This window comes from Pelobates fuscus, chromosome 6 (assembly GCF_036172605.1).
Source record: "Pelobates fuscus isolate aPelFus1 chromosome 6, aPelFus1.pri, whole genome shotgun sequence".
In the NCBI taxonomy this organism is placed as follows: domain Eukaryota; kingdom Metazoa; phylum Chordata; class Amphibia; order Anura; family Pelobatidae; genus Pelobates; species Pelobates fuscus.
Window position 1 is genome coordinate 176,888,902 of NC_086322.1, and position 20,536 is coordinate 176,909,437.

Here is a 20,536-nt window from a genome sequence, read left to right on the forward strand (position 1 = left end):
TACTGGCTCGTACTGCACACCTGCAGCCTGCCGTCCAGGAGGCGGTTGCTGCTGTGCCCGAACCCATTGCCACTCCAGTACCCGTTCCTGCTCATATAGTCCATATGACACCGCCACAGCGCTATAGTGGTGACCCAGCTTTGTGTCGTGGTTTCCTCAATCAAATTGACATCCATTTGGTGATGAATCCACGTTCCTATCCCACCGACAGGTCCAAAATTGCCTTTTTGATAAACCACCTGTCTGGGAGAGCTTTAGCATGGGCAAACCCCATGTGGGAAAATATGTCTCCTATGTCCTTTGCAGATTTTTTGTCAGCATTCAAACGCACGTTTGATCAACCCGGTAGGGTTGCCTCTGCTGGCAAAGCTCTGCTTAGGGTTCGACAGGGTAACAGATCTGTAGCGGATTATACTATCGAATTCCGCACTCTAGCAGCTGAAGTAGTTTGGAATAATGACGCCCTCGTAACAGCCTTTCAGGAGGGTTTGGCCGCTTACATACTGGATGAAATAGCATCCAGGGAACTGCCTGTTCTTCTGGATGATGTTATAGACTATGTAATCCTTATTGATAACCGTATTAGAGAGAGGCGTACTCAAAGACGGCTGGATACACGGGTGTTACCTGCTCTACCCAGTACTGCATTACTAGCATTACCCGCTCCTAGACAATCATCCCCCGAACCCATGCAATTGGGTGCTACAGGGTTAACTGAGGCTGAAAGAACGTATCGTAGAAGGGAGGGGTTATGTCTTTATTGTGGTAAGAGGGGGCACCACTGTAATACCTGCCCTAAGTTACAGGGAAACTACAGCACCTAAGGCCCAGAGAGGGGTCGGCCTCGGGTGTTATGACCTTGTCCCCTCATGTGTCCATCTCCAGACAGTTTATTACGGTTTCTCTTTTGGTCAATAAAACCACTATAACAACCAAAGCCTTGATCGATTCAGGTGCGGCAGACAACCTTATGGATGAGAACTTTGCCAAAACCGCAGCCCTGACTTTGATCCGAAAGGCCACACCCTTGGCCGTTGAGGCCATAGATGGTAGACCACTTGAGAAACCTCTGGTGACCCATGAAACCCAAGATATAGTTATGTCTGTGGGTGCTTTACACAAGGAACGATTAACCTTCCAAATAATTGACTCCCCTACTGCTACCATCGTTCTGGGTTTTCCCTGGTTAGTTAAACACAACCCAGTACTTGATTGGGGTTGTTTAGATATACTCTCCTGGGGGGAATCTTGTCAACGAGACTGTATGGCCCAGGTACGTCCCGTTTGTTTACTCAACGTGCCCACAGCTAAACCACTTTCTGTTTCTGTCCCTTCTGTATATGCAGACCTTGCATTGGTTTTCGAAAAAAGGGAGGCAGATAAGTTACCTCCACACCGTGAGTATGACTGTGCCATTAACCTATTACCGGGTACTATGCCTCCTAGGGGTAAGGTCTACCCTCTTTCTGAGAAAGAGAACCAGGTCATGGAGGAGTATATACGGGAGGCCTTAACTAAAGGTTTTATTAGAAGGTCCTCCTCTCCGGCTGGTGCTGGTTTCTTTTTTGTGGCGAAAAAGGAGGGTGATTTGAGACCGTGTATAGATTACAGAGCACTAAACAATATAACGATTAAAAATGCCTATCCGATCCCTCTCATTACGGAGTTGTTTGATCGTGTCAAAGGTTCTAAATATTTTACAAAACTAGACCTCAGGGGAGCTTATAACCTTGTTCGTATCAAAGAGAACGATGAATGGAAGACGGCGTTCAATACACGCAGTGGGCATTACGAGTATCTAGTCATGCCTTTTGGATTGTGTAATGCTCCTGCCGTATTTCAGGATCTCATAAACAATGTCCTTAGAGACCTACTGCATGTCTGTGCCGTAGTCTACCTTGATGACATACTGGTATATTCTCCAGATTTGGAGACACATCATACTCATGTTAGGATGGTGCTTAAAAGGTTGTTGCAGAACAGTCTTTATTGTAAATTAGAGAAATGCTTATTCGACCAAACTTCTGTACAATTCCTGGGTTATGTTATTTCTGAACAAGGATTCAGCATGGATCCTTCAAAATTGGAAGCTATACTGTCCTGGCCCCTTCCCCAAGGACTTAAGGCAATACAGCGATTTATAGGGTTTGCCAATTATTATAGAAAGTTTGTTAAAAACTTCTCATCCATTATTTCCCCTATCACTAAACTGACAAAAAAGGGTTTACACCCCAGGGTTTGGAATCCTAATGCTATTGTGGCCTTCGAGACTCTAAAAAAGGCATTTGCCACTGCCCCTGTGTTACACCATCCTGATCCTTCCCTTCCCTTTGTACTGGAAGTAGACGCCTCTGAATCAGGTATAGGAGCAGTGTTGTCACAAAGACAATCGTATGACGAACCCCTCCTTCCCTGTGGTTACTTTTCAAAACGCTTGTCAGAGTCTGTAAAGAATTACGACATTGGGAACAGGGAATTATTAGCTATAGTGATGGCATTTAAAGAATGGAGGTACTTGTTAGAGGGAGCTAGACACAAGATTCTGGTTATAACCGATCATAAAAATCTATCCTATATCGCAGATGCTAAGAGGTTATCCTCTCGTCAGGCTAGATGGTCTTTATTTCTCTCACGTTTTCAGTACATAATCACATACAGGCCTGGTTATCGAAATGTCAAGGCTGATGTCATCTCCCGCCAGTACGAACCTGTAGATTCTATTACCTCCACTCCTGAGCCCATTGTACCCACAACTAAAATAATAGCTACTACCCGTTTGGTTATCTCGTCTCTTTTTCTTGATGGTATCAAGTCATACCAATCCCAAGCACCCTCTGAGACTCCTACTGGTAAGCTGTACGTGAAAGTAAAAGACAGAAAGAAGTTGTTAACTTTATTTCACACAGCCAAAACGGCTGGTCATCCAGGGGTTACCAAGACTTACAAGGGTCTTTTCCAACAGTTTTGGTGGCCCTCACTCAAAAAAGACGTGGTAGATTACGTGCAGGCTTGCCGTGTCTGTACACAGTGTAAGTCCCCTAATGTTAAACCCCTGGGACTCCTTATGCCCCTATCTGTACCCAAGAAACCGTGGACACACTTATCCATGGACTTTATTGTGGATCTTCCTTCATCTGATGGGCAAACAGTAATTTTGACTGTAACGGATAGGTTCTCCAAAATGGCGCACTTCATTCCGCTTAAGAAGCTACCTTCTGCGGTTCAGTTGGCTCAGGTGTTTGCCAAAGAAGTGTTCCGCTTGCATGGTATACCACAAGATATCATATCTGACAGGGGCCCTCAGTTTGTCTCTAGGTTTTGGAGAGGCTTTTGTGCTGAGATGGGGGTCTCCTTATCATTTACTTCCTCCTATCATCCGCAATCTAATGGAGCTGCCGAACGAGCAAATCAGTCTGTGGAGTTGTATTTACGCTGTTTCACGAATGCACACCAGGACAACTGGTCCCATCTCCTTCCCTGGGCTGAGTTTGCCAGAAACACTGTGTCTCATTCTTCTACTGGCGTAAGTCCTTTTATGGTGGCTTATGGGTTCCAACCCGCTGTCCTTCCCGGTGTGTTCTCCGACAAGGGAATGCCCGCTTTGGACGAGCACCTCGCCTCCTTACGGAAGATGTGGGATCAGGTCCATGCTGCTCTTTGTCGTGCTGCTGCTACTCAAAAGAGATTTGCTGATCGTCGCAGATGTGCGGCTCCTTCTTATGCTCCGGGTGATAGGGTTTGGTTGTCCTCTAGGAATCTCCGCCTTAGGGTTCCCTCGATGAAGTTCGCGCCCAAGTTCCTTGGTCCCTATAAGGTGTTGCGTAGGGTGAATCCTGTATCCTACTCCCTGGCCTTACCCCCTTCCATGCGCATACCTAACACCTTTCACACCTCCCTTTTGAAGCCCTTGCTCTGCAATCGGTGCTCTGGGTCTCTCTGGCGTTCCGATACACTTCGCGCAGTCTCTAGTGATGTATATGAGGTGGCTGCTCTCCTTGATTCTCGTTTCTCTCGAGGTCGGTTGCAGTATCTGGTTGATTGGAAGGGTTACGGCCAGGAGGAGCGGTCGTGGGTTTCTGTCTCTGACTTGAACGCCCCCTCCTTGATCCGCTCCTTTCATGCGCGGTTTCCTTTGAAGCCTTCGGCTTCCCGCCCTCTGGGCGGTCTTCGAGGGGGGGGGTTATGTCAGGGCTCGCGGTCCCCTCTCCCCTTACCGATAAGCGAGCGGCGTCCTCTCCTCTTGACACGCCGCTCGCGTCCTCCTCTCCTCCTCCCAGCGGCAGCATGTCTAACGCTGCATGCTGGGAGCCGGCACTATTATCTAAGCGCCGGGGTCACTCACGTGACCCGGCGTTAAAGCTACAGTGCAACAAACACAGTGGGGGGTATAGATATCCCCCACGTGTGTTTGTTAATACTGATTGGTGGTTAGCCAATCAGGATTCAGGCTAGGATTTAAATACTTACCTTTCCTGTCTTTCTGTGCCCTGTTGTGGTCTTTGCTTCATAGTATTGATTGTGAACGTGTGCTTTCTGGTTACGTACTCTCTGGCTTGTTATACTGACTTTGTGACTTTCTCCTACCCTTTGACCTCGGCTTGTTTCTCGTTATTCTGTTTTCTGGTTCCCCTTACTCGGCTTGTCTCCTGACTATTCTGTCTGTGCTTAGCCCGGCCACTCTAAGGACCGGTACTGCACACTTTCTGTGTGTGTGTCTGTGTGTGTGTTAGCGTGTTGGGTTCCCCGAATCGTGACAGGTGCTGTGTGTGTGGGTGCTGGTGCTGTGTATGTGTGTTGGTGCTGTGTATGTGTGTTGGTGCTGTGTATGTGTGTTGGTGCTGTGTATGTGTGTGGGTGCTGTGTATGTGTGTGGGTGCTGTGTATGTGTGTGGGTGCTGTGTATGTGTGTGGGTGTGGGTGATGTGTATGTGTGTGGGTGCTGTGTGTGTCTGTGGGTGCTGTATGTGTGTATGGGCTGTGTATGTCTGTGGGTGCTGAATGTGTGTTGGTGCTGTGTATGTGTGTGGGTGCTGTATGTGTGTAGGTGCTGTATGTGTGTAGGTGCTGTGTATGTGTGTAGGTGCTGTGTATGTGTGTAGGTGCTGTGTATGTGTGTGGGTGCTGTATGTGTGTAGGTGCTGTATGTGTGTAGGTGCTGTATGTGTGTAGGTGCTGTGTATGTGTGTAGGTGCTGTGTATGTGTGTAGGTGCTGTGTATGTGTGTAGGTGCTGTGTATGTGTGTGGGTGCTGTGTATGTGTGTGGGTGCTGTGTATGTGTGTGGGTGCTGAATGTGTGTGGGTGCTGAATGTGTGTGGGTGCTGAATGTGTGTGGGTGCTGAATGTGTGTGGGTGCTGTATGTCTGTGGGTGCTGTATGTCTGTGGGTGCTGTGTATGTCTGTGGGTGCTGTGTATGTGTGTGGGTGCTGTGTATGTCTGTGGGTGCTGTATGTGTGTGGGTGCTGTATGTGTGTGGGTGCTGTATGTGTGTGGGTGCTGTGTATGTGTGTGGGTGCTGTGTATGTGTGTGGGTGCTGTGTATGTGTGTGGGTGATAGTGGGGGGTGGAGGTGGGGGTACATTACTTAATATCCCCCCTCCCTTCTTACTTTATGTAGGGAGGGGGGATCCTTCCTTTCTGCCTTCCCTGGTGGTCCAGTGGAGGTGGGGGCAGATCAGTTATCCCCCCTCCCTTCTTACCTTATGCCTGGGAGGGGGGATCCTGCTGCTGCTGCCGCCATCCATCCCTGGTGGTCTAGTGGAGAGTGAACTCTAGCCCCGCAGGGCAACGGCAACGCCGCGGCAACGCTCAGATCTCGCGAGAGGAACCCGGCGGAGCTGCTGGCAAGGCTGTGAGGGGAGGCTGAGAGCAGAGCCGGCGCTCGGATCCTGAGATCTCCCCTGCCGGTCTCAATACATAGGCGTGCCGTGGGGATTAGGGTGTGCCCAGGCACACCCGGCACACCCCGTGCGCACGCCTATGAATGTGTCTTGTGATTTCAGTGAACAGAGCTGGCTAATTGAATTGTTTTGTCTGCAACAGGAGCTTTATCTTTCTTGGGAGCAACCTTTAAAAAAAAAAAGAAAAAAAAAAAAGGAAACGCTCTGGATGCTTGGTTAAGAGTTTGTTTTGATAACCTGTCACGGCTGCCTTAACTGTCCGCAGTTGCGGTACTACTTTATCAGGGACAGGGTAGTCGAAGGGTGTAAAAGCTCTTCCGGAGTGTGGTGAAGGAGGGGGACAAGGAGAGACTATCCGTTCATACTCGGGAAGTTGTTACCGTCGATCAGCATGCCGCATAAAACCCACACGTGGAGCTTGTACGCGCCTCATGTCATCACGCATTTGGTGATGATATATGTTTGAATCTTTTGACAGAGTTGTACATACAGTGCTTTATTAACCTGCCACCATTTATAAGACATTATCCTTATTTTAAAGTAAGATACATTTTCTTGCATGTTTTCATATTGCCAAGCTGTGTCCATGTTTTAATAAACACCAGCAAACCAAACAGAATGATTTGCTGTGGAATAATTAAAGTGATCTTTTAATTATAATTTAAATTATAATGTATAATTTTGCCATGTTTATGCTCATTGTTCTACTATTGTTCTCAAACGGCTCATGCAATTAGACTTAAGAGATTTCTAGCTGGTTTTCATATTTCTATTAAGCAGAAAAATATTCTAAAACTACACAAATAAAGATGTCAGGAAAACAGTTGCATTCTTAACATGTAATAAGTAGATACAAGTCAAACAAAATAAGTCTTCATCAACCTCCTTTTGCCTGTCCCAAATGAGTTATGGGTATACCTGGTCATAGGACATTTTGACTCTGATGGGAGACAGTAGTATACTATTTTGTTTTGTGGACTAAAATAAATAAATACATACATAAAACATTTAACAACATTTTCTATGTAGACTGTACTTTGTATGGACACATGTTCTTTTATTGCACCTTGTTTTTAGTTGTGAAATGAAACAGTTTAAAAAAAACAACAACATGTTATAACATGCTTTGAACTGGTTGTAGCATTTTAGTTTAAAAATATATATTTGAAGGTCATCAACTAAGGCAAGACTCGACATCCCAGCACAAGTATTGAGATAAAAGTATACTCTGGTCTGTGGTTTTATAATTTTTTTAATGTGTATGTAGATAGTGTGTGTAAGTGTATATATATGTATATATATATTTAGTCCTGGTGGTTTCTAACCTTATCACCTTATCATCATATAATAAAAAATATACATTATGCACTTGCTGCAAAAATGCACAGGATGTATATTTTATTTGCAGTGAGTGATTCCCAATCTGGAAAGTAACTGATAACTGATACCTATCAGCCAGTCAATTGTTTTTATTGGAAGTACTGAACATATATAATAAATCCCTGCTCAGGAAGGGCATACCCATTACAAAGAAAGGCATTTGAAAAAATGGGGAGCTTGAACTAGCTGTGGTAGAAGGAGCAGCAGTGTCAATGGAAATTCAAGCACAAATTGTTACTGAATGTAAATGATGAGCAAAAAAAAACCAATTGCCTCCTGGGCGTTGAATCATATGTAACGGAAATGCTGTCCCATTATCCTGTGGCTGAGCACTTCTAACTACCTTGGTGACAGGAGTGGTGTCAGAAGTCCTCATGGCCAAGGAAGTGGTGTAAGACCATGGCACTACTATTGCTGTTGTATTGGGGAACACAATCCCTACTCTCCCTCAATTTGTTTTTGGGACGAGTACATTTCAACAATGATGTTTGTATTTCCTATAACAATAAATTTAGGATATGAATGATTGTGTATTATGTAACAACTTTTTTCAGCAAAAATATGTTTTTTTTTTGCAAAATGGTATGGTGCGGGTGAATTTCTTCTGTAACGTTATGTTTGACTTTAACCCCTTAAGGACACATAACATGTGTGACATATCATGATTCCCTTTTATTCCAGAAGTTTGGTCCTTAAGGGGTTAATGGGATATTCCAACCATTTTTCATGAATAATTTTTTCAAATTTAAAATGCCATTTTGTGTAAAAATGTCTGCGTGTGTGTGTGTGACTGTCTGCGTGTGTGTGTGTGACTGTCTTCCTCTGTGTGCATGTGGCTGTCTGCCTGTCTGTGTGTGTGTGTGTGGGGGGGGGGCTGTTTTCCTCTGTATGTGTCTGCCTGTGTGTGTGTGTGTGTGGCTGTCTGTGTGTTGCTGTCTGCCTATGTGTGTGTGTGACTGCGTGTGTAAGAATGTATGTGTGGCTGTATGTACATGCCTGTTCATCTGTACCTGTTTGTGTGACTGTCTGCCTGTAATTGTGTGTGAATATGTTTATCTGCCTGTAACTGTGTATGTGTGTGACTGCATGTACCTGTGTGGTTCTGCCTGATCCTGTGTATGTGACTATCTGCCTGTGACTGTGTGTATGTGGCTGTTTTTGACAGTGTACATGTATAACTGTGTGCATCTGACTATGGGACTCACACATAGGCCTAAATGCATTTTAGCTGATTTAAATACCCATCACACACAGCCAATAAACCCAATATAAAAATATCACCTACGACCAATATACGCATATCACACACAGTTAATCCACCCTTTACAAATATCACAAATCGCAAACACATAGCATACATATCATACACAATCATCACACCTATCACATACACAGACAACACAAACATTACATCATATTATAGTGGAGCTCTGGTATTAAAATGCACATTACTCTGTGTTTTATAGTTAGGGAGCTCGGTGATACACTAATAGGCACATTACTTGGAGTTATATTGCCGTGTAGTGTTTGAGCTTGTCACAGAGTTCCGCATTACCGTTTTATTGTTGTGGAGTTCTGTGATAAACGGGCACACACCACATAGTACTGTGAGGGCTTTTTTTTCTGTGGAGCTCAGTGATAAATGGAGAAACAGCGCATTACTACACATTTTTATTCCAAAGAGATCAAGGTAAATAAGTATAATCCAGAGCTCACAAGCAAAACAACTCACAGTATTATGTGACATACTGAGTCTACTCCTTTGTAATGTAGGGGAGGCAGTCTGGCATCTCTGACCTGCACTTCTGTTGGCTGCAGACCATAAGTAGCTGTCTTCCTAGCTCGGGCCAATCAGAGCACTGCCACAGATTACCACAGTACACTGCAAGCCCCTGAGTTTGCGACACAGTTACACATGGTCTGCACTCAGGGGAGATTTAAGTGTAAAGGGTAAAAAATGGCAAAGGGTCCCTTCCAGTAACCCTTTAATGGACTTCCAATGGAAAAGCTATGAGTTAGGGGTTAAAGGTATGAATGACAAAAATACCTTTAAATAACCCTCTCGTAAAGATCTAGTATAGATGCAGTACCTAGAAGTGTAGGTAATGGCAGGCTAACATAGATTCCCTTAAAAGTTAAAAAAGCCTAACTGCAGTGTCTACAAACTCGGCACGTGTTTCGGCGCTATGATGCGCCTTTCTCAAGAGTGTTGACTGCTAGGGAGCCCGCTGGATATTTTAAAAGTGAAGGGACCGCCCCTCAAGTTGCGTCATGCGGCCAATCCTGTACCGCGACATCGTTATGGGAGGGGACTGTAGATTACTCGCGTCCTGCGGTCAATTAAGTAGGCGTGAGATCGTTGAAAAGTGCATCAAGTGCACTGGGATCGCCGCAGGACCAGATTAACCCCTAAGGGTTTGGGATAGATCAAGGATGGTAAAACCGCCTGATTATCAAACCTCAATTAACCCCTGGGGGTCTGGAAAAGTTCATTCCTTCTGATTGAATACATGCAAGGCTCCTATTTTACAATAAAAGATACAATATACATAGGATGGCTGAGTAGTATTTATTTATTGTGTAGTAAACCATGGGTATGTGTATTATTTTGTAGAGAACTTGAGAGAAAATATTTACATAGTTCCAAAGTAAATAGATACTGGGTAGGTACATCATCATATTACAGAATGACTTGAGGTTGTAAGCTCTCAGCATCACTCATTAATTTATTAAGAGTCCCACTACGTGGGTATCCATTATGCCAATATGAACTAAAGTAAAGATAATGTAAAGTAAAATTTATAATGGTATTTTAAAGTGAGAGTACCACAGTAAATGAATTTGATTGTGCCAAACAGATAATTTATGTCAAAACACATTAGTACATGGTTATCCTACCATATCTCTACATTGCACTGAAAAATTCAGAAAACCTACGATAAGAGTTTGGAAATTACCTTTTCTTGAGTTATATACATGTATATGTGATATATACATATATTTTTACAAATAAAGTATATAAGCATATATCTGCTAAACAGATGGCAGAGGTCACTTCTAGAAATATATACAGGAAACTATATACAAAAAGTGTATATATATGCAGATATGAAAACATATTACCTTATATACATGAAGAAATATATATAGTAGTGTGGTGTATGGTGGAGAGAATCAAATATCATTGCTAGATGTAAATATCCTTTTTAATATATTTACATACAGTGCATCTCCCACACCCGAAAGTGCCAGTTACGGGACCGTGGAGCCACGTTATGCGGGACTGTTTTTGTTGTAAATGGCTAGGGGCCAATAGATCTTGCAAGGTTTTGCCTCTGCTTGCTGTGATGGTTACATTAGAGGCGAGTACCTCTTTCAGATGCTCATCGCTTGTAAGTAGTGGTGAGAAGCAATTTTTTTTTTATGCTTCCCCAGCCTGCATCATAGGTGGCTATAAGCCTAATGGTCTTCTTAGATTCTCTAGATATCGCATTAGATTCAGTCTCATTTATCAGTTTGCTCCGATCAGATTCCAAGGCCCTCTTGTAGGCACGTTTCAGGCATTTGTTGGGGTATCCTTTCTCCTTACAGTGGTTTCTAAGATCTTTTGCTTTGTTGTTAAACTCTTCAGTAGAGCTACAATTCCATCTGACTCTAAGGTACTGACCTATAGGGATACCGTGTTTCAGGGGTTTTGGATGGAAGCTGTCCCACCTAAGGAGATTATTAGACACTGACTGTTTCTTGTAAAGTGTAGTCTGTATAGTGTTATTTGCTGTAATAGAAATTGTGAGATCCAGAAAATTGAGACTAGATCCGCCAAATTCACTGGTAAATCTCAAATTCTCATCATTGATGTTGAGGATTCTTACAAAGTCATTAAACTCCTCCGAATTACCCTGCCAGACAATAAGGATGCTGTCTATGTACCGACGCCATAGAGAAACGGGAGGAAGATACTTATAATACTTATAATATAATATGATATATAAGAAATTATTTAAGAGTGGACTAAGTTCTCTTCCCACTATCCCAGGTGGAGGTTAGCATTTGATGGGGCACATGCTGTCCCCATCACAATACCTCTCACCTGGTGATAGAATTTGTTTTTGAAGGTAAAGAAATTGTGTGTCAGTATGTATTTCAGGAGTTCAAGACAAAAAAATTGTATGAGGGGTGTATTGTTGCCCCTGTTGTTTAGGAAAGTGGCCAGTATGTTGGATACCGTTAGAGTGAGGGATGGAAGAGTATAGGGCCTCAATATCTAAGCTTCAGAGGTTGACTGAAGGTGTTACTTTTAGATTTGAGAGGAGTGCCAGAGTTTGTTTTGTGTCTCTAAGATACGATGGAAGTCCTTCTACAAATGGTCTAAAGATCTGGTCAATATATATACTCCCATTTTGAGTCAAATTATCTATGCCTGACACGATAGGGTGACCTGGGGGGAGGTCAGACTTTTATGGACTTTGGGAAGGCAGTAAAAGGTTGCTATCTTAGTGTGATGGTTAAGAATGAATTCATACTCTTCACCCGATTGCAACCCCTCACTGTGGCCCTTGTCCAAGATTTCCTTATACTGTAGCAGGAATACATTTGTGGGGTCTGATTTGAGAACCCTGTATGTCTCATCATCCTCTAGAACCCTCATTGCCATCTCAAGTAGCTATTGAAGTTCATGACTACAATATTGCCCACCTTGTCCGCTGGTTTGACACTAATTTCATTATTGTTCCTCAGAGTCCTCAATGCTTGCTGTTCTTTCTTTGACAAATTCACATTTGGATAGAATTCCAGAGATCTGGTGTCGATGTTATCAATTTCCAAGATATGGGGTAAACCGACTCTTTTGTTTGAGATTGGTGTAGTTAGAGAGTTTGACCTCATTATTCTCCTCCCATAATTCCAACAAAATCATAAGACAGTCATATTTGGTGATGGACATTCCGTGAGAACTTGCTTTTTTCTCCTTATTGATCTGATGATATTTGTGAAGCGCCAATTTTCGTGCAAAGAGATGAAGGTCTTTCACCCATAGGAATTTATTAAAAGAGGGTGCTGGCACGAAAGACAATCCCTTCTCTAACAATGAGAGCTGATCTTTCTTGAGGACACAGTTCAAAAGATTAACAATTCGTAAGTTGGACTTGGGTAGATAATTGGGATTTAAAATCTTCTCCTCCCTCTTCCTCCCCTTCTGTTCCGCTCTCTGTTCTGCATAGAGTACCTGTTTCTTCGTGTTTGGATCCCATTTTGGGGGTCCAACCCTAAAAAATTTACACCTTTCTTAAGGATTCCCTTTGGGTTGCTTTGAATTGATGTAGTAGGGGCCTGGGGTTAAGAGGTAGATGGCATATTTCCTTGTCTACCTAACTCGTCATTGTCCGAGGACTCATAATCTGATGTTAGGTAGTTATCAGAATTTGTTCTGTCTTTATTAGTCTGATAATCCTTTGTATCTAGTTAGCTATATGAGCTGCTTTATATCTGGTTATCTCTACAGTAGCTATTTATAAGATATACGGGGCAGACTATCATAGATTGTTTTTCTTTTTTAAGTCACTAGCACGGTTTTTGCACTCATTTATTTCTGTTTCACGTTTGTGTCTAGTCTAATGTATATAATAAAGATATTGATAATTACACACTTTGAACTTTCTAATTTAGTTTTTACTCAATATGTGGGTAAAACCTTTTGTGGTTGTTTGAGACACGATATCCGTGTGATCTTGCACCCGGATTCCTATTCTCAATATATCCATTCAAGGTATTCTCTTTTTTCTTCAAATTTGGAATGAAACCTCCAAGTTTAATAGTTATGATGCCTGGAATCTCAAACTCTCAGCCATTACTACCTTCAACCCCTAAAATGGTGTGAAGCGCTAACTCCACTATATCATCATTGGAGACCAGGCATCAGTCTGATAAAAACTAATCATCTCTATTAAATGGTGAGTAAGCCATTTAGTGATGCTGATGGATCCTGTGCCCAATGACTCCAATGGTGTAAACATAAATAAACCACTTTAATACTGAAGTATATGTTTTTCTATTAATCTCTGTGCTGTTAATGTACATGTAAACCGATTTGACTGATTTCCTTTTATAAAACGTTTTGCATCAAAAATACCAATGTACAGTGTTTTCACTCAGCACCTTTCTTCCTTTTGAGTCGTGAAAGCACAGATGTCAGCTATTTCCATTTCCTTGAAAAAAGACTCAATGCTGCTGACAGCCCTGGCTCTAGTCAGGGAATACTCTCTGGAGAATTTGTTATTTATATTAAAAGAAAAAAACAAAGCAAAAAAAAAAAAACCCAATGCATTGGAGTGGTTTTCTACTGAACTATATATAGAATTAGCCTGTTCCCCTTTGTGCATAAACACTTTGTCAACGTCATCAACACAATGAAAAAATTACCAATTTTTAATTGCAACGTAGCAGGGGAATAGCTGGGACAGGACTATATGGCTATATTTTAATACTCCTTGCTTTTCATCGTCTGCTATGTCATGTGTGCGCTGTCAGAGCTCTGAGTTATTGCAAAACCATCTGATTGTCTATAAATAACCAAGCCCTTTATTGATTTGACTTCAACCTTTGCTTTATTGACTTTCTCATCATATAGTTGTTTTAACAAAAATCTAACCTGGTCTGTAGTCTTCCAAATTAATTTGTGCACAGCTTGCCAGATATCTATCTCATATGTCAACTCTACAGATGCTACTGAGCTTTTAATTGCAGTTGATTCACATTTTGCTGTAAATGCACCTGCATTGCAGGTCTGGGCATTTTAATTATGCTTGTGATCTTGCCTTTGATTCAATTCCTGGACTTCTTAGCAAGTGATGTTTGGGAATGTCTATCTGGTCTTCTTATCATGAATCCCATATATTGTGTTCAAATTTACTTCACTTGCTTCTGAAATTTTCTGGGTTATTCACTAAAGTGTAAAGAATTCAAAACAAATGTAATGTAATTTTATCACAAGGCAGGAGGCTCGTATTATGCATTAACTTTCTTTACCTAACTCCAGCAGCAAAAAAATAATTTTCAGTGTAAATTTAGTGAACAAGAGACAAAAAATAGACAGTAACTAAAATTAAACATTCGGTAGCCAATCAGCATCCAGTGTAGTCTATATAGTGAATGATCCCCAATCTCTTTATTTGCTGTTTCAGTAAAGATAAGTTATATATATATATATATATATATATATATATATATATATATATTGTGTTCGGGCAACATTGATTACGATATGAAGTAAGGTTGTTGTTAGCAAACCTGTGAAAGGAAAAAGTCAGTTGAGGTGTGCCAAAACCGACATATGCTGTAGGCCAGTAGTGGGTCTACACTAGAAGAGTATGGTGAATAAAGGGAGTGGAGGGTGGGGCAGCAGCTCATCACACCAATCGCGGTAGTTTAGGGAAGGGGGAAGTCCCTTTTAAAGGTCCATAAGCCCCTCCCACAACGTCAGGCCAAGCCTTACAATTTGTGTTCGGGGCAACATTGATTATGATATGCAGTAAGGTTGTTGTTAGCAAACATGTGATAAAAAAAAGTCAAGGTGTTGATGTGTCCCAAAACCGACGTATGCTGTAGGCCAGTAAATAAAGTGGGCAAAAAAGAATACATATCATGCTCAAAATACATTTATTGAGTAAAGAACCTAATACAACGTAAGTACATTAAAATTACATTTTAACAAATGCCCTTTGTATTTCCTGTGCTGGTTGTGGTTTGGATATTGTATATGCTGATGACTTCCAGCGACCTAGAGTTTTAATGACATGGGCTGGAACATCCTGGCTTCATGCCAGAGATGCCGTCCGTATCCTAAACGAGTGTCCTGAATAAAGGCTAGAGTTCATACCGAGCCTTGCTAACAATAACCATACTTATAACATTAAATTAGAGGTAGTGAGGATAGCTCAGTGAAGTATCGGTAGTGGAAGAGATGCGATATTCGGTACGGTGAGGAGGTAGGAATCGAAAACCTTCACCGGCACCATATATTATTCATGGGATAGTATGGAATGTGGACGGGTTGACCCAGTTGAAATGTTTTGATCATGGGTAGAGTCAGTATGTAATGATCTTGATGTTTAATGAGGTAGGAGCTTCAAAGGCAACCTTGTACGTTGTGTTGGCCACTGATGGTGAATTCTAGTGGCCTCGGGAAGCTGTAAAAGGCCAGGTAAATAGCGGTTTTAATGACAGAGTTAGTGAGAGGTTTAAAAAAGGGGCTGAATCTAGCAAATCAGACATATTTTGGATACCCTTAAGTATAGTCTGATTGGATAGGATGAAAGGAAACTGCCATTGTTGGAAAGTAGAGAAACATGTGATGTTGGATGCTAGTGAGGCGTAACTTGGTGGTATAGTGAGATTAAATTGAAGGTGGAAAAAAAGAGTAGCGAACACAACAAGAGAGATAATAACCAACATTATGTAATGAAGGACCACTTACCTGTTTGTTGAATAGTAATGGAAAGACTTGGTGGCAGCAATTGCTGGGAGACCACTAAGGGCACAGCTTGAAATACCTTAGAACCTGGAGGAGTAATACTGTGTACATTGAAATACCGGAATCTGACAGACACCTGAGCGCCACGAGGGCTAATGACATTGTTGTAAACATGTAAGTGACAACCAATATATACCTTGCAAACAACTGAGGGGTAACATGAGTGACTTAGACTAAACCACGTGGCATGAATATAAAAATACCTGCATATGACGTCAACCATAAATAATAGCATTAAGGCATATAGCAAAACTCTACTAATGTAGAAACTCTGGAAAGTAAGTGAATCAATATCAATACTGAAGAAAACCAAAAAAATTGCATGGGTAACTAGCATCAGTATGAACAAGAATATACAATGAAAAGTATCTACAAGGACCATAACGGTGGACAATTCAGGCTAACAAATTTATTAGAAGCCAACGAACAACCCGTAATTACTATAACTAAACCAAAGTAAACCTTTGGTAGCTGATGAGTCCAATGAGGGTTGTAGTTAATGTAAGTACAGTGAATGTACTAGTTTGTTTATATTTGTGAACCATATGTGTAGGCCCTAGTTAGGCTTGACATGATTGATCCAGTCAATAGCGTCACTTAGCCATGTAGGGGGCCAAGACATGTAATAGCAGTCGATATGTTCCAGTAAGGAGCCTAATACCGGAAGAAGGCATCGCTGTGAAGCTACGTATTAATGTAATCCTGAATATGATAGTAGTGAAATTCAAACGAACATACAGTTAGTAGACACTGATTGAAGCAACCGCGGCAGGCACGTCATGGCCACTTCTAATACTATGAGGTAGGGCCGGCTATACTTAAAGATGACATGTTTTAGTATAACAATGTCACAATATGTCTGATAGGTGTGGCATCGCAACCTATCTATATCCTAATTCACCTATTAGTGTAAAAACTTTCAGACAGAAAGTTGGATAGCATGACAGAAAGTCAATATCCCGTTGGATATATGAACGTACAGGCACACATGCTCAATACTGAATTGTGTTATGATCGTATGCGTACGGAGGACCCTGCGAGGGTCAGCGTCCGGTTGACGGCATGATTCAACAACGTATTTCTAGTCTTTCCAGTCTCTCATTTATTTACCCCTTAGAGGACACGAGTGCTGAGAATGTTGCATGGAGGCTGGTGTTGCTCAAGCAACTCGTGTCTACTCTAGCATCAGCATTGTCCATATTGGTACTCATGAGCATGAACAGTTCCACTTTCCTGGCCGTTGCTGGAAAAGGAACATTGCGTCTGCGTAGCTCAGCCATAATACGAGGAATGGTCCATTACCTGATAGAACCTTATAGTTGTCACCTTTTCATGTAGGTGTAGCGGACCAGACTGGAGTACTGGGGATTGACATGACATCACCTTCTTACAGGGATCTGAGACATACTGCAATATATCAATAAGTAGCTTGGATCAGGATAGTTCAACTACTAGCTGGCTAACTAGTGCCAAGTGGAGAAGCAAATCACTAGGTTGGTGACAGGTGACACCCTGCTAGTTGCCAGGTGGCTTAAGAGGCTCTAACTATGCTTTGGCGCGAGGGGATTTGTGGCCACCAAATGTTGTGGTGGGGTGTTGGCCTTTCAGTGACATTTAAATCATGAGATAGATTGGGTGTGACAAGTGAGGCCCTCTCTATGCCACTGTGTGAGGCAGCTAACTATATTTTGGCCCGGGGGGCGTATTACCTCATGCATGGAGGATGGGTGTTGGCCTCACTGGACCACTAACTCCAAGGCAGAGATACATGAAACTTAACATTTATTGGTAATCTAGATACCTATAAGCCAGTAAAACCTACTCATTAAAAAGGACGATATAGTGAGGGAGCCATTGTGGCTGAAAACTTACCTGAATTTGTAAAAGAGTTTGTGTAGTTCTGTATGGTATGGTTGTAACTAGTGATGTACCGAACTGTCCGCCGGCGAACAGTTCCCGGCGAACTTAGCGTGTTCGCGTTCGCCGCCGCGGGCGAACACATGGGCGGTTCGATCCGCCCCCTATTCGTCATCATTGGGCAAACTTTGACCCTGTGCCTCTCGGTCAGCAGACACATTCCAGCCAATCAGCAGCACTCCCTCCCTTCCACACCCTCCAACCTCCCTCCCAGCATCCATTTTCGATTCATTCTGAAGCTGCATGCTTAGTGAGAGGAGGGAAAGTTTAGCTGCTGCTGATTAGATAGGGAAATTGATAGCTAGGCTAGGGTATTCAGTGTCCACTACAATCCTGAAGGACTCATCTGATCTCTGTTGTAAGGACAGCACCCCAAAAAGCCCTTTTTAGGGCTATAACATCAGGCTGCTTTTTTTTTTTCCTGTGTAATGTAATTGCAGGTGCCTGCCTGCCAGCTTCTGTGTGAGGTTCACATTGGATACTGTGCCTACTTGCCCAGTGCCACCACTCATATCTGTTTTAACAATTGGTTAAGCTTTAGATTTAAAATAAATAATTTGTTTTCACTGTAATAGAAGAGCAGTTGCCTGCCTGCCAGCTTCTGTGTCAGGTTGGATGCCTTGCCCATTTGCACAGTCAGTGCCACCACTCATATCTGTTTTAACAATTGGTTAAGCTTTAGATTTTAAATAAATAATTTGTTTTCACTGTAATAGAAGAGCAGTTGCCTGCCTGCCAGCCTCTGTGTCAGGTTGGATGCCTTGCCCATTTGCACAGTCAGTGCCACCACTCATATCTGTTTTAACAATAGCTTAAGCTTTAGATTTTAAAGAAATCATTTTTTTTCACTGTAATAGAAGAGCAGTTGCCTGCCTGCCAGCTTCTGTGTCAGGTTGGATGCCTTGCCCATTTGCACAGTTAGTGCCACCACTCATATCTGTTTTAACAATAGCTTAAGCTTTAGATTTTAAAGAAATTATTATTTTTTCACTGTAATAGAAGAGCAGTTGCCTGCCTGCCAGCTTCTGTGTCAGGTTGGATGCCTTGCCCATTTGCACAGTCAGTGCCACCACTCATATCTGTTTTAACAATAGCTTAAGCTTTAGATTTTAAATAAATCATTTTTTTTCACTGTAATAGAAGATCAGTTAGTTGTCTGCAAGCGTCTGGGTGTCAGGCCTACTTCAGCGTGTGCTCTGCAGACCTGTGCCAGAGTGCTTTGACAGTTGCCAATCATATCTGGTGTCTCTTTAGCGTGCTTTTACAAAGAAAAAAGGTTTCCAGTGTAAGCTAATAGCAGCCAGTCAGTGTCCTTCAAGCGGCTCTGTCAGGCCTTCCTTCAGCGTGTGCCCTGCACAACCCTGCCAGCGTACTTTGACAATTGCCACTCATATCTGGTGTCTCTATAGCGTGCTTTTACAAAGAAAAAAGGTTTCCAGTGTAAGCTAATAGCAGCCAGTCAGTGTCCTTCAAGCGGCTCTGTCAGGCCTTCCTTCAGCGTGTGCCCTGCACAACCCTGCCAGCGTACTTTGACAATTGCCACTCATATCTGGTGTCTCTATAGCGTGCTTTTTCAAAGAAAAAAGGTTTCCAGTGTAAGCTAATAGCAGCTAGTCAGTGTCCTTCAAGCGGCTCTGTCAGGCCTTCCTTCAGCGTGTGCCCTGCACAACCCTGCCAGCGTACTTTGACAGTTGCCACTCATATCTGGTGTCTCTATAGCGTGCTTTTACAACCAAAATTTTGTTTCCACTGTAATAGAAGAGCAGTTGCCTGCCTGCCAGCTTCTGTGTGAGGTTCACAGTGGATACTGTGCCCTCTTGCCCAGTGCCACCACTCATATCTGTTTTTACAATAGCTTAAGCTTTAGATTTAAAAGAAATACATTTTTTTCACTGTAATAGAAGAGCAGTTAGTTGTCTGCAAGCGTCTGGGTGTCAGGCCTACTTCAGCGTGTGCTCTGTAGACCTGCTCCAGCGTGCTTTGACAGTTGCCAATCATATTTGGTGTCTCTTTAGCGTGCTTTTACAAAGAAAAAAGGTTTCTAGTGTAAGCTAATAGCAGCCAGTCAGTGTCCTTCAAGCGGCTCTGTCAGTCCTTCCTTCAGCGTGTGCTCTCCAGAACTGTTCCAGTGCACATTGCCAATCATATCTGGTGTCTCTATAGCGTGCTTTTAAAACCAAATTTTTTTTTTCACTGTTATAGATTGAATAGCAGTTACTTGTCTTCAAGCGGGTGTGTCAGGCCTACAGTGTGTGCTCTGCAGAACTGTTCCAGTGCACATTGCCAATCATATCTGGTGTCTCTATAGCATGCTTTTAAAACCAAAATGTGTTTTTCACTGTTATAGATTGAATAGCAGTTACTTGTCTTCAAGCGGGTGTCTCAGGCCTACAGTGTGTGCTCTGCAGAACTGTTCCAGTGCACATTGCCAATCATATCTGGTGTCTCTATAGCGTGCTTTTAAAACCAAAATTTTTTTTTCACTGTTATAGATTGAATAGCAGTTACTTGTCTTCAAGCGGGTGTCTCAGGCCTACAGTGTGTGCTCTGCAGAACTGTTCCAGTGCACATTGCCAATCATATCTGGTGTCTCTATAGCGTGCTTTTAAAACCAAAATTTGTTTTTCACTGTTATAGATTGAATAGCAGTTACTTGTCTTCAAGCGGGTGTCTCAGGCCTACAGTGTGTGCTCTGCAGAACTGTTACAGTTCACATTGCCAATCATATCTGGTCTCACAGTAGCTTGCACTTATAGTACCACTAATGCCAAAAAAAATGACAGGCAGAGGCAGGCCACCCCGCAGGGGCCGT